This window comes from Microtus oregoni, unplaced genomic scaffold (genome assembly GCF_018167655.1).
Source record: "Microtus oregoni isolate MIOR12 unplaced genomic scaffold, Mior012 000032F_ref0000030, whole genome shotgun sequence".
NCBI lineage: Eukaryota > Metazoa > Chordata > Mammalia > Rodentia > Cricetidae > Microtus > Microtus oregoni.
The window spans coordinates 3,725,439-3,737,965 of record NW_024543091.1 but is presented as its reverse complement, the minus strand read 5'-3'; the positions used below and the strand labels follow the sequence as shown (position 1 = coordinate 3,737,965).

The following is a 12,527-nucleotide window of genomic DNA, read 5'->3' as shown; positions in this document are numbered from 1 at the left end:
ACTGTTCGAAAAAAAAGCATTAACTTCATCTCTTTAATTCCCCCCCCCAAATTAGGTTATATTAAATATTTGTGAATCTGGTGTCCAGCAGAGTAGTTACACATTTAAATGTTAAGACCCCGTAGTCTGAGGAACTGTCAGAGCATTGGATGCCTAATGCGATTCCTGTCAACTTCCTGGAAATCAACCTTTACTATTAGCTTCCCGCGCAGTCCCATAACGACAGATCCTTGACTCTGATCTAATTGTGTGACCATAAAGGATAGTTTTATCCTCCCTCTGGATTCAATACTCAATAAGGGCGCCAATAATTTTAGGGATTGTGGTTCCTTAAAGGTTTCATTTTCTCTCACCCCCCCTTTTTTTTTTCTTTTTTTAAACACATGGAAGCAATAACTCCACAACAGAGTCCAACTGGAGAGGATGGGAACTTTCCACACCATTGTTATATCCCTTCTGTGCGGTCTCCTTGCTGAGAATATGAACTGTCTCTCTCTCACACACACACACCTCTCCTTTTCTCTCTCTCACACACACTTTGTAAGGTGGTTGGGTTCTGATCTTTTGAGAGGATTTTTATAGAGCCCCCATGAATCACTGTGTGAAAGGAAAGTTTCATAGATTTTCACAGAAGGTTTGCCTTTCTTACTGTTTCATGTTATAAAGGTTGATTTGGCAATGTTTCCCCATGTAAAACCATTACTACCAAATATATAAATACGGTATTTAAGCATGTCAGTATGAAAGAGAGAACAGATCCTAAATGATTTTGAGTTTTTGCCACTGTGGTAGATATAGCTATCATATTGATCAATTAAGAGTTATCAAGATACTAATTTAATGAGTTTACTACAACTTTGTCATTTCAATTTAAAACAAAGTGTTTATTAGCAACATGTTAGTAACAAATGAAGCAGTCAGGGGAATTGTACTTCTTTGCTAAAAGATGGAGCCCTAACATCACGGGTCAGCATATAATGCTTGACTGTGAGCTAGGTTTTGTTTTGTTTCTGTTTTTTTAAATTACGTGTGTGACATGTATTCATACCAATCCCATATATATATATATAATATATGCATATTATTTCACATTTTCACATACATATGCATATTATGTATTTCTTAAATATAATTGAAAAGTATGCTGGAGAACAGAAAAATAAAAATAGAAATTTTATATATTATCTGTAAAAATACAAACCCTTAAAAGCTCCATGCAGAAGATCTGTATTGAAACAACTGATCAACTCTCAGCCTCAGGCATTGTCTCCCTTCTCCAATACAAAGGGGACTGCAGCCAAGCCCAGTTTTTACTTGATGCTTGTGTTCCCACAGTGGTGTTTTTTGTTGTTGGGTTTTTTTTTTTCCCTTAGCTGTCTTGGAACTAGCTCTTATAGTCCAGGCTAGCCTCAGACTCACAGAGATCCACCACCCTCTGCCTCTGCTGGGATTAAAGGCATGTGCCACCATCACCCGGCTCCCACAGTCTTCTTAAGTAGATGTCATAGACACAAAGTGATTGCATTAGGGTGTCAGACATTTAGAATGTGATTAGGTCATGAGGGTAGACCCTCAGAGGTGGGTTAATTCGTCCATTACATGGGGATACCACCAGAAGGTAGTTCTCAGAGAAGAAGAAACAGGAACTTGAGGTGGACTTTGTAAAGAGCATTCGCACCAAAGCCTGTTGAGTACTTTTTGTGAACGGATAGCGAGTGGTCCAATGGTCCAATCTGGATCTCCCCGGGTCGCACTGTGGACGATGGGTCTGCTCCGAAGTATCTGGAATGAAGCCCCTATTGCACTTTGGCCCATTTCTCCCTCTCTGTCTTCTCTACTCACTATCCACCACCTGCCTTCCCTGCTCTCCCTCTATTTTTAAGGGGGGCAGTTTTCGTTTACATGGCTGTTCTTGGAACCTTCGTCTCTGACCTACTGTTAAGCTTTAGACGTAATTTCCTTTTCGATGCTAATTTTTCAGATGATAACAAACTATAATAAAAGGATTTATGTGGAAGGAATTAACAGGAAACAGTGAGAACAGGGAGCAGTGAAGGAGGGGTGTTTGTTAGCTTATGAAAATCAGCTTCTCTTGGTGTGAATATTTGCTTCCCAAAGCTTCCTGTGGACTTTTTCTTCTTTGTCCCCAACCTCTTACCCCTTATCACATTCAAAACATCAATTTGCCCACCCTCTGTTTGAAAACCTCCAAGGACTCTCTTGCATTGCAGCATTAAGTTACTTGTGCAAAAACCTTCATTGCTTAAAGTGGGTCCAGTTAGGCTTCTTGTATCACTGTGTGACCTCCCATGTATTGGTTGCACTGACCATTTCTTATGTGCTGGGTGCACCGACCATTTCTTGAGTGATAATTTATTCCTGTAAGGTTCTTTGTTTTCAATATTTTAAGCAATGCCTTAATATGGGCTTTTGCTTTGAGAAACAGAGTACTTGCATTTAGACACTTTGAATTTATTAAAGGGAACAGCTGATAAACAGAGACCCACTATAAAATACAATCTGATACAGTCAACCAGATCATTGTAAGATTGTCGACTCTTTGGCTATGCCATTGATATGTGGTAGCTAGTGTTGCCTGAGGGTGAACATGACCCCGGAAATGAAAGAGGATCCAACCTGGGTAGAGGGGGCTACAAGTCTAGGGATAAGAACAGCTAGAAAACAATATGAAAAGCTATAGCATGAGGTCAGGGTTGGCAAGTAGGATTTAGAACCCAGAGACCCTTAAACACAATAATGAAGACTCTGTATGGAAGAAATCACAGAACTGACATTGATCACCTTCATACTAATTCCAACTTTCCCATGTAATTTGCATAAAGTACACTTCATAAACTTCTTGGCAAATAGGAATCGTAGGTAGTAAAAACTAGTGCTTGCCGTTATCATTTAAAGCAATGGCATATAATTAAAAGATTTCATGCAGGGGACTAACATTATTTTTCAGTTAGAAAAGGTAGGTTGGGGAGGTTCATTTAAAAAAAAAAAAAACAAACCACGAAACTATCTCCATAATCTAGTTGAGGCATTTGCAGGTCTTCAAACCAATGACTTAGAGGTAGGATTGGTAAGAAAGGTGGGTTTTAGGGAGTAGGAGAACGGATTTGAAAGAGAGACTCTACTCAAGAGAAAGACATGTGGCAAGGACTGCAGTGGTTGGTGGAGTCAAAGGGGGTCAAAAGAAAGTGCACCTTAGGTTTATTGATGGGGCGTGGCTTCACTGAGATAAGGATACCCTCGGAAAGGGTGGTCACTTAAACCCAAATACAGATTAGTGTTTCAGTGAGGAGAGAGGTGATGGGCATCACTCTCTCTGCTCTGTCGTTTCTGCTGTTCTCTTCTGTTTAAGTAAGCCTTGCTTCATATAATAACGTCCTCAGAGTTCAGTGGTAGTCATGCTGGGATTTTATTACTTGATATTGCTGGAATTATTTCACCGTATGATCTAGATGTTATTGTACATGTCACTGTAGACAGGCAAGGAGTCAAGCTCTGTCAAAGGTATCCATATAGAGGGAAGATAGCACATTGTGACTTGGTGCTATTGTGATTTTGGGCATCCACTGGGAGATTTAGAACATTCTGTGTGGGAAAGGAAGGATTACTGGGCTTAGAAATAGGCTTAGTCCTGTGATGCTATTTGCTTAGCAAAGAAGGCCATTTCTTGATGCGCATCCTCCCTGGCAACCTCATTAACTTCCCATCATCACTGCCTTCTCCCCTTCCCTGCCAACTCATGGAGCCAACCTTTTAATACCTCTCATCTCTATCTTCCTCTTGTATTCCCCCAATAAATTCTAAATGACCCCAGAAAACTGTAAAACCTAAAAGGAAAACATGGAAAATAGCAGCATGAGAATTTTCTAAAAAAATACAAATAACTTCCCGTTTTTCCTGTGTTCAGTACGGTGCTGACTGTAGGTCTGTCATAAATAGCCCTGATTATATTGGGGAATCCTCCTCTTATTTCTAGAATATTTAGGGCTTTTATTTTAAAGGCATGTTGGATTGGTCAAAGGTTTTTCTTTTCTTTTTTTCTGCATCAGTTGGGACAATATTATAATGCAGGGGCTTGGTTCTGTGTATATGGCGTATTATTCTGATTAGCTCAGATATGTTAACCATCTGTACATCCTTGGAATGAAGCCAGTTTGATCCTAATTTATGATCTTCATAATATGTTGTGGAGTTTATGGGCGTCACGTTTCCTGCGTTTAAAAGAGAGGGCCTCTTTGCTCCCTTCAGCAAACCTGGTGCTCAGAGCCATGGAGGGCATTAAGCAGACACTCAGTAAATGATGCAAACGAATTGTTTGTGCCCCGGCGTCACGCTTGGCAGATTTGTTTGAAGGTGAGTGATGTTCTTTATGGCTTATGCCGCACCTAAAAATTCTGTTAGGAAAAAATGGCAGGCGAACGGCTTATGTTTACATCACCACTCCATCGAGCACAAATTTACTGTGGCTTGTGTTTGTAAACTGGGGCGTGGACGCTGACCTTCTGGGCAGCTGTGCTTCACCTGCCTACTCTGTGACCCTTTCAGAAGTTTTTTTATGATAAACTGCAGGAGTTTTTTTCCTTCTCTTTCTCTGGCGAGTCTAAGGGAGACATTTGTGTTCATGTGTTGGTCACTGAAGTTTCACAGGCTAGGAAAATCAGTTATCTGAAGGAGGTCATTCCTTTATGTCATCAGCTATAGTGACTTTTATAAATTGGTACCTTTATAAAGTTCTTTTAATACCCACAGAGTTATATGTTTCACCTAGTGCTAGTGTCCTTAAAAAAAAAAAATCTAGTTTGTATCCTTGAAGAAAATTGGAAATGATTTAGAATATTTCTTTATAGGTTAGTTTCCTTGTCATTATGAACAAAATGCCCAATAGAACTAATGAAGGATGTTTATCTTGGCTTATGGTTTTAGAACAGTGGTCCTCAACCTTCCTAATGCTACAGCCCTTTTAATACAGTTAGTTCCTCATGTTTATGGTGATCCCCAAGCATAAAATTGTCTTTGTTGCTACTTCATAACTGTAAATTTGCTACTGTTGTGAATTGTAATGTAAATATCTGGTGTTCAGGATATCTGATATGCAACCCCAAATGGGGTTGTGACCCACAGATTTTAGAACCACTGTTTTTGAGGGTTTGGTTCCTCGTTGGCTTAGTCCCACATACTTGGGCAGGAGATCATGGCAGAAGGAAGGAATTAAGATGAGAGCCTCCATGTGATGCAGGCCAGAAAGCTGAAAGGGGAAAAGATGCTGCGATATTTTTTTTTTTTTCATTCTTCACATTTTACATCATCCAGGGCCCCATCCATCTGTACAGGGCTACTCACCATTGGTCTTCCCGCCACAGCTAACCTGCATAAGCCCTCTCAGATGTCCCTGGGTGTGGCTCACAATCTCGTAGGTGATTCTAAACCCAGTCACATCGCTATCCAGTGTTCACATCACTATTTTACTTCCTTATTTGTTATGGAATAATTTCTTATATTTTCTGCATGTTGAATATAAGGCTTCGTTTAAAATGTTAGCACTGAAGATCATTTGTTGGTCTTACAGAAGACTTGGGTTTGGTTCTGAGCAGCCGCATGATGGTTCACAACCCTCTGTAACTCTAATTCCAGGATGCTCTCTTCTGACCCTGTGGACACTAAGCATGCATGTGATGCACGTACCTATGTGTAGGCAAAACACATAAAATAATTCTACATAAAAAAATAAAAAATCTATTTTTTCCAAACTATGGTAAGTTCACGTAAAATTTTGTAAATGATAGGCATTAGAGGATGCAGCTATATGATCTGGTCAATCCTGTTGTCTGCCTGGCACAACATGTTAGGCAAAAATGAAGCAGCATGGTAAATTCTCCAAGCTGTGCTAGGCAGGAGTTGCCATACTTGCATGCTTACTTCTTGTTCAGGCTGGCTGTGCTTCCCAAGGAAACAGCGAATTTTCTCAGTTTGTCTTGCCTCTTGGTAGGCAGTAACGTTTGCAGTGTTGAAAGATCATTTCAGTTTGGTACTTGTATTTAAGTTAGTCCCTGTATGTTTGTATGGGCCATCATCTCCTTTCACGAGGGAGTTTGTGCTCACCAGAAATATGGTTAAGTTTAAATTAGAGATTAAGATTCTGCTAATGAATTTCCTGCTATCCTTTAAACACTTAAATCAGTACTTACTACAAAAAAAGACAACAGCAAATAATCGAAAATGAAGGCTATGAACATAAACCAATGGTTTATTATTCTTTTGATATTCAGTACTAATGCAAATATTCCAAATAATACTTTTATTTGTAGAAATGTCTGAACATTGCATTGGATTGAGAAATGTTGACTGTCTTGATTTTTCTTTTTCAAGGTTTGTAGACTTGATTTTATTTCTTAATACATTTTAGAGAGCTCTGCTTTTCCAACTTAAGTCCTTTCAGGGGAATTGGGTACTGATATTAGCTTATTAAAATAGTTTCATGTCCCAGGGTACACAAGATATCTCTAATTGTCTTAAAGTTATTAGATAAAAAGTATAATTCAAGGCTAGTGACATGGCTCAGTAGGCAAAACCATGTGCCACACAGACCTGGTGACCCAACTACCATCCTAGAACTGACCTAGAGGAGGGGAGAACGACTTCACTAAGTTTTTCTCTCCCCTCCACTTGTGACCTATGCTGTGCACAAATAATGCATATTTTTAAATAAAAAAGAATTAAAAAGTATAACTCATTTTACTTTTTGTTTGTTTGTTTTTCAAAAAGGTCTTTCTGTGTAGTCCTGGCTGTCCTGGAACTCACTTGCCAGACCAAGCTGGCCTCAAACTCACAGAGATCTGCCTACCTCTGCCTCCTAAGTGCTGGGATTAAAGGCGTGCGCCACTACTGCCCAGCTAACTCAGACTAATTTTAAAGGTACGCAGAATCTTTCTGTTTAAAGAATGCTCTGTGTGACTCACACTTCCAAATCCAGGTCCTAAGCATCCACAGCTGTGATGAGGCCTCTCGCTGAGATAAGTCAAAGCTACTCCTGTGTTTTGATAGGGTTAGATTTCTCTCTCCCCTCCATTTCTTTCCTGGATCAATTTTAAATTCCCAGCCGATGGTTTTGATGGGATAAAATACATACTTTAAAACGGGCCCATGATGTCTTGGTCTTCGCTGAGCTGGCTTCAACTTTCCAGTTGTCCTTAAATCATTTTTCTCCTTAGTTCTGATGCTCTTTACTTTTGATATGAGGACTTTTAATCAGCAGTTAAAGAAACTAAAATGTAGCTTTGTCATTCATCTCATTTCTTAACAGTCTCCTGTCTCTGCACTCAACCTTCAAGTTTATACTTTTTTTTTTTTTTAAATCATGTACATTTCTGGGCGTAGGCTTCTACCTAAGTGTGCATAGCAGACCATCTTGAATGTATTTCGTGACTAATATTCTAACATCACATAATCCTATATATTTTATTAAAACCACCTTTCATGCAGTAGTTCCAAAAAGCGGTTCAAGTACATTAAAATGAGTACCGCACATATGTTGATAAAATATTATGGAATATCGAATGTGATGGAATGTTTAATTATGCGGGCAGCTAATAACTTGATAAATTAAATGCAATATTTGTTCTAGTAAGACCTACATAGTTTTAACAAAATAGGACCCAGATTGACCAGTGTTTAAATTGAGTCTTGGGAGCCACAGCAGCACAGGTGTTAGCTTCATTCTGCCATAGGAAGATGCCACATGGGCATCTCATAGGCTGTTCAGAGAAAGATGCCACATGGGCACCTCGTAGGCTGCTCAGAGAACCCTATCTTTTCTCTTGCTTTTCCTTCCCCCTTTCCTGCCTTCTTGCCTCTCCAGACCCATCTTTTACTTCTGCTTTTCTTGACAGTTTCTCCATGTCAGCCTTAGCAAGCATGCAAATCTTTATAGACATATGAAATGAAGAAAAATATGCTGCACAGGAATCCATAAAAAATTTTAGTCATAAGACTAAGCTAAATTAAAACTTGCCACTTACTACAATGTCCTTTTTGAAAAGCCCCCAATTTGAAGTGCTGGTTGCACTATTTGAAGTAATTTCCTAAGTTCTTACTTGTTCATTTGGTGTGTCTTTTCTTACCACTTGTTCCTCAAGATTAGGGAAAAACATTGTTTGTCCATTGCCAAGGAAGCACTGTGTTATAATCTGACTTACATCATCACTTATGTTATCTCTTTGAGAATCTTGTCCTGAAAACCAGGGTTTGGCTCACTGATAGAATAATGGCTCTTGACTTTCCATGTTGTAGGTTAGGATGGTAGAGGATGGGAGTGTCTGTTCTGCTTGTGGGTTTAGGCGAAGCGTAGATAGGCATGTATGGTGAAGGACAATTTGTCTTTGAAAGTCTGTTGCTTAGGACTGTGGAGCTATCAGTCTTTCCACCATCTCTAACATTTTAAAACTTTGTAGATAGCAGCCACTATTGAGTTTCTATTAGCATGATTTTGTGTGTGTGTTTGTGTGTGTGTGAAAGAGAGAGGGGGGAGGGAGGGAGGGAGGGAGAGAGAGAGAGAGAGAGAGAGAGAGAGAAGTGAAATACAGTCATCCCTAATATACTTCAGGGATTAACTACTTTTCTTGTTGCTAGAACAGAATGCCTGACATAAACCTCTTAAGAGGTCTTCTTCTGCCTATGTATGCAGAGGTTCAGTCCATAGTTGGAGGATGTTGCAGAACAGAAGAGTTCATATTGTGGTGGCCAGAAATAGAGGAAAAGGGGGGGGGGCAAAGGGAGAAGCCAGATGTACTCCTCAAGGAAACACTTCTTGTAGCCTACATTCTTCTGTAAGGCCCCACCTATCTTTCACCACCATTCTTTATCTTGTTGGTCTTATGTTTTGCATTCTTAGTCATTAAGAGATCCAAATTTGGCATCATATTATGATCTATTAAGGGCTGAATCCACTTTTGTGTGTGTGTGTTAGAACCCTCATGATCTAATTGCATCTGAAGACATCATCACGGATGCGTTTTATGCACACATGCACATGCATGTACACATGCACACACATGCACACACACACACACTAGAAAGCTGTGCTTTCATGATGATCAAGCATCTCTGAACCCCGGGGATTGCTGATGAAAATTGACCATCACATTTATCTTCTAGTGATCTGCAAGACAAGCATTTCAAGTGCTGCTTTCTTATCATTGTGTTGGTTTTCATGAGCCTTCAGTTACTGGGGTGTCAGACACAGATGCTGTCTATCCTAAAGTTGTTTGATGAAGGAGAAACTCAGTTGTGCACCGAGCGACTGCAGAGTCCTTGCTCCTGTGGCAGGGAGATGAGCTGAAGGCCGCAGGGAATCTGCATTTGCTGCTTCCTGCAGTACCGTGCTTGGTTCAGGTCCTGAAAATGCCATTTGCATTTCCAGGAAGCCCCTAAATTTCAGTGTTTCTGCTGACCAGGCTTAGGAACATAGAGGACCTGACTGGTAAGGGGATAGTGATGACCCTTTGCTTTATTTTTCATGCTAGAATATCCAGCACAAACCAGGGCTCATCCACACAAGTGGGGTTGCATCCTTGTGCCCTTAAACTGATTTATAGAAGGTGCCACCTTCCACGTTGTGCCATTAATGTAAAGTAAAGGTTCCAGGATGATGAAGGAAGAGCCAAGTAGCAATTTCTGTAAATCACATTTGCGTCTCGTAATGCCCAATAACCTGAGATACATGACCAATAACTTAAATGCTAGATATGGTCTCAGTGGTCCCTTCTTCTAAGTGTGATGTGGATAAAATTTGCAGTGGATTCTTATTCTGGAAATGAGAGTCTGCTCCTGCATACGCTTAGCAGCAACTCCTTGGGAGCCACTGGGTAGCCTGTTTACTGTAATGGAACTCGGTGATCCCGAAAAGTTTCAGAACATCAGTATTTTCTATGTATTTAAATTAAAGTGTACTTTTTCTCCCAGATTGGGTATGCTGTAGCTAGTATTATGCACAGACTGAAGATAAAAATATATTCCAATGACTTAATATGCCTTTAACTTTTAATAATGTTACAAATCAGTACTTGCCGGAAAAAAAATGAACCTATTAGTGGCTACTTTCTCTTTTTATGAGGCTGGGTTTGTAAAATAATTGCTGAAAGGGCAGACCACATTGTTCTCTCATGGCAAATCAGAGCTTTGTGGAAAATCATTAGCCATTTGTGTGTTTATTTTTCAGCAAACTTCCTCTTAATTGCATTTAATTCTTTTACCAAAGGTCTGAAATTATTCTGTAGAAACGTGTTTAGTAGCATATAGCCTCAGAGAAAGAAAACAGCAGGAAAGATCAAAATCATTTGAAAAAAAAGGTAGCTTATGAACAAATGAATAATATATGTTATATATATTATATATGTGTGTGTGTGTGTGTGTGTGTGTGTGTGTGTAACTCCCAGCCCATAGCTGTGACTAAAATATAACTATACACAGGCTAGAAGAAAGAGCTTTAAGAAAGTTACAGAGCAAATAAAAATGGAAAAATGTCTCAGAGAAGACAAAGATGTCCTAGGCATGTGGCTTTGTTTCTTACAGTGTAGTGTTGTTGTTTCCATTTCCAGGACCCCACATTTTGAATAAGACTATAATATGAATATAGCTCATACTGAATGAAGTATTTATCAAAGTTAACTATAGAAAGTTAATTCACTTGTAGCCGGCAGCTAGAAGTAAGTGAACATACAGGGGACAACAGACATGATGGCTGACCTATCTTTAGAAACAGTGGAGGCCAGAAGGCAGTTACATCTTTAAAAGACAAGAAGAAATACTAATGTCCTGCCCCCAAATCTGTATTTGTTGAACACTCTTAAAAATACCAGAAAAAAAAACAATAAAAAAGATCACATAGTCACAGTGTTTATCTCCTTGAGAATTAGGTTTCAGCATAGAATTTTGACAGCACACAGCTTGTACTTAGCATGGACATATATGAAGTGACTTCCTTGAGTGTTGGTGAAGTTGTTCCCTTCTTCTGTACACTTTTAACCTGAAATAAACCCATATTTTTATGTTTAGTGTTCTCACACCCTTGTAAGTTGTTCAGTGAAATGCCTGTAAATTATGAAATCTGGAATTATGTTACTTGAGTTTTTAGAGTGAAAGTCTGGACTCTGGAAGCCTTTGAATGCTTGTCTAACCGCTGTTCCCGTTTGTTAAAGAGACAAGACATAGGGCAAAGCAGAGAAAGGGATTTATTCATTGTGACTGCATCTGGAAGAAGAGCCACAGAGGCCAGTGACCTTCAAGTTCATCTTCAGGGCTTTGACGTGAGATTGGGGTTTAAATGGAGAACACAGCTAGGCATAGCTGCACAGTCCTGCCTGGTCAAGGTGCAGTCCAGTCCACCACCGATGTATCTTTGTCTCTGCTCCTGTCTGTCCTGCGGATTAGTTGTAAGTTGTCTGAGCTGTGTGAAGTCTCTTCCTGGAGAACACGCTCTTGTTCTGGCTGGTGACAAGCTTCAGCCTTTTTCTTCTCCCAGCAGATGGTTTCCCAGGGTCATCCAGTTACTTGGGGAGCATTATGTCCATAGTTTTGACAGCCAATCTAAGAAAGGAGGGGTACAAGTGTGTCTCTTTGGAATATCCTCTGTCTTGCTAGGATGGTCACAGAGTTCCTGTGTGTTGACACAAGCACTGTTGAAGTAATCCAATGGTCCTTTGTAGATGGGTGGGGCACAACAGTATCTGAAAAAGATTTTGTTTTGTATTTTTCTGCAACACCAGTTTTTCTAAATTTTAAATGCCCCTCAAGATATGCATGTTTTTTTTTTTCCTCTGATAGGTAAAAGAGATTTTTCTCCCTCAAATGGGCACTATGCCTTTGTATCCAAAAGTAGACAATATCCAGAAAAGAGATTTCTCAGCTGGGCATGGTGCCATGCCCCTGTAATACTATCACTTGGGAGGTGAAGGAGTTCAAGGTAACCTTTATCTGCATTGCGAATTGGGACCCAGCCTGGGCTCCATGAGACCCTATCTTCAAAAGGGGAAACTTCTCAGCCTGATGCAGTGGTGCATGCCTGTAATCTCCCCACTTTAGCACTCAGGGAGATCAATAATTTTAGGGTAGCCTGGGGTACACAGACCTTGTCTCAAAAAAAAAAAAGAAAAAAAGAGAGGTGAAACAACATATTTTTGTTTTTTAATAATACAATTAATCTTACAATATTTAACATTATTAACATTAGGTAGTGAACTTGAGTATGGTAACATGTACCATTAATCCCTTGAGAGGCTGAGGTTTGTGGAGTAGTGTCGAGGGCAGCCTGTGCTACATAGCAAGCCCTTGTCTTAAAACAAAAAGACAGGAGAAAAATAAGTTAGAGTGTGTTGTGGTGTTTCAGCGGTTCATTTCAGAACTGTGTGGGAAGGTCACGATGAAAAGCTTCAGGAAATCTTACAAGGATTGAACTATGTTTTACATTCACTGTACGATTAAGATATTGGTGTAGGAGGTTCTTCTGTCTTTGTGTT

At 39.7% G+C, this 12,527-nt stretch overlaps 1 protein-coding gene across 2 annotated transcripts in view; it reads left to right on the top strand.

The window, feature by feature from the left end:
* Bckdhb (branched chain keto acid dehydrogenase E1 subunit beta) overlaps positions 1–12,527 on the top strand; it is a 174,971-nt gene that overhangs the window by 124,056 nt on the left and 38,388 nt on the right. The gene's annotated exons all lie outside the window — the stretch shown is intronic.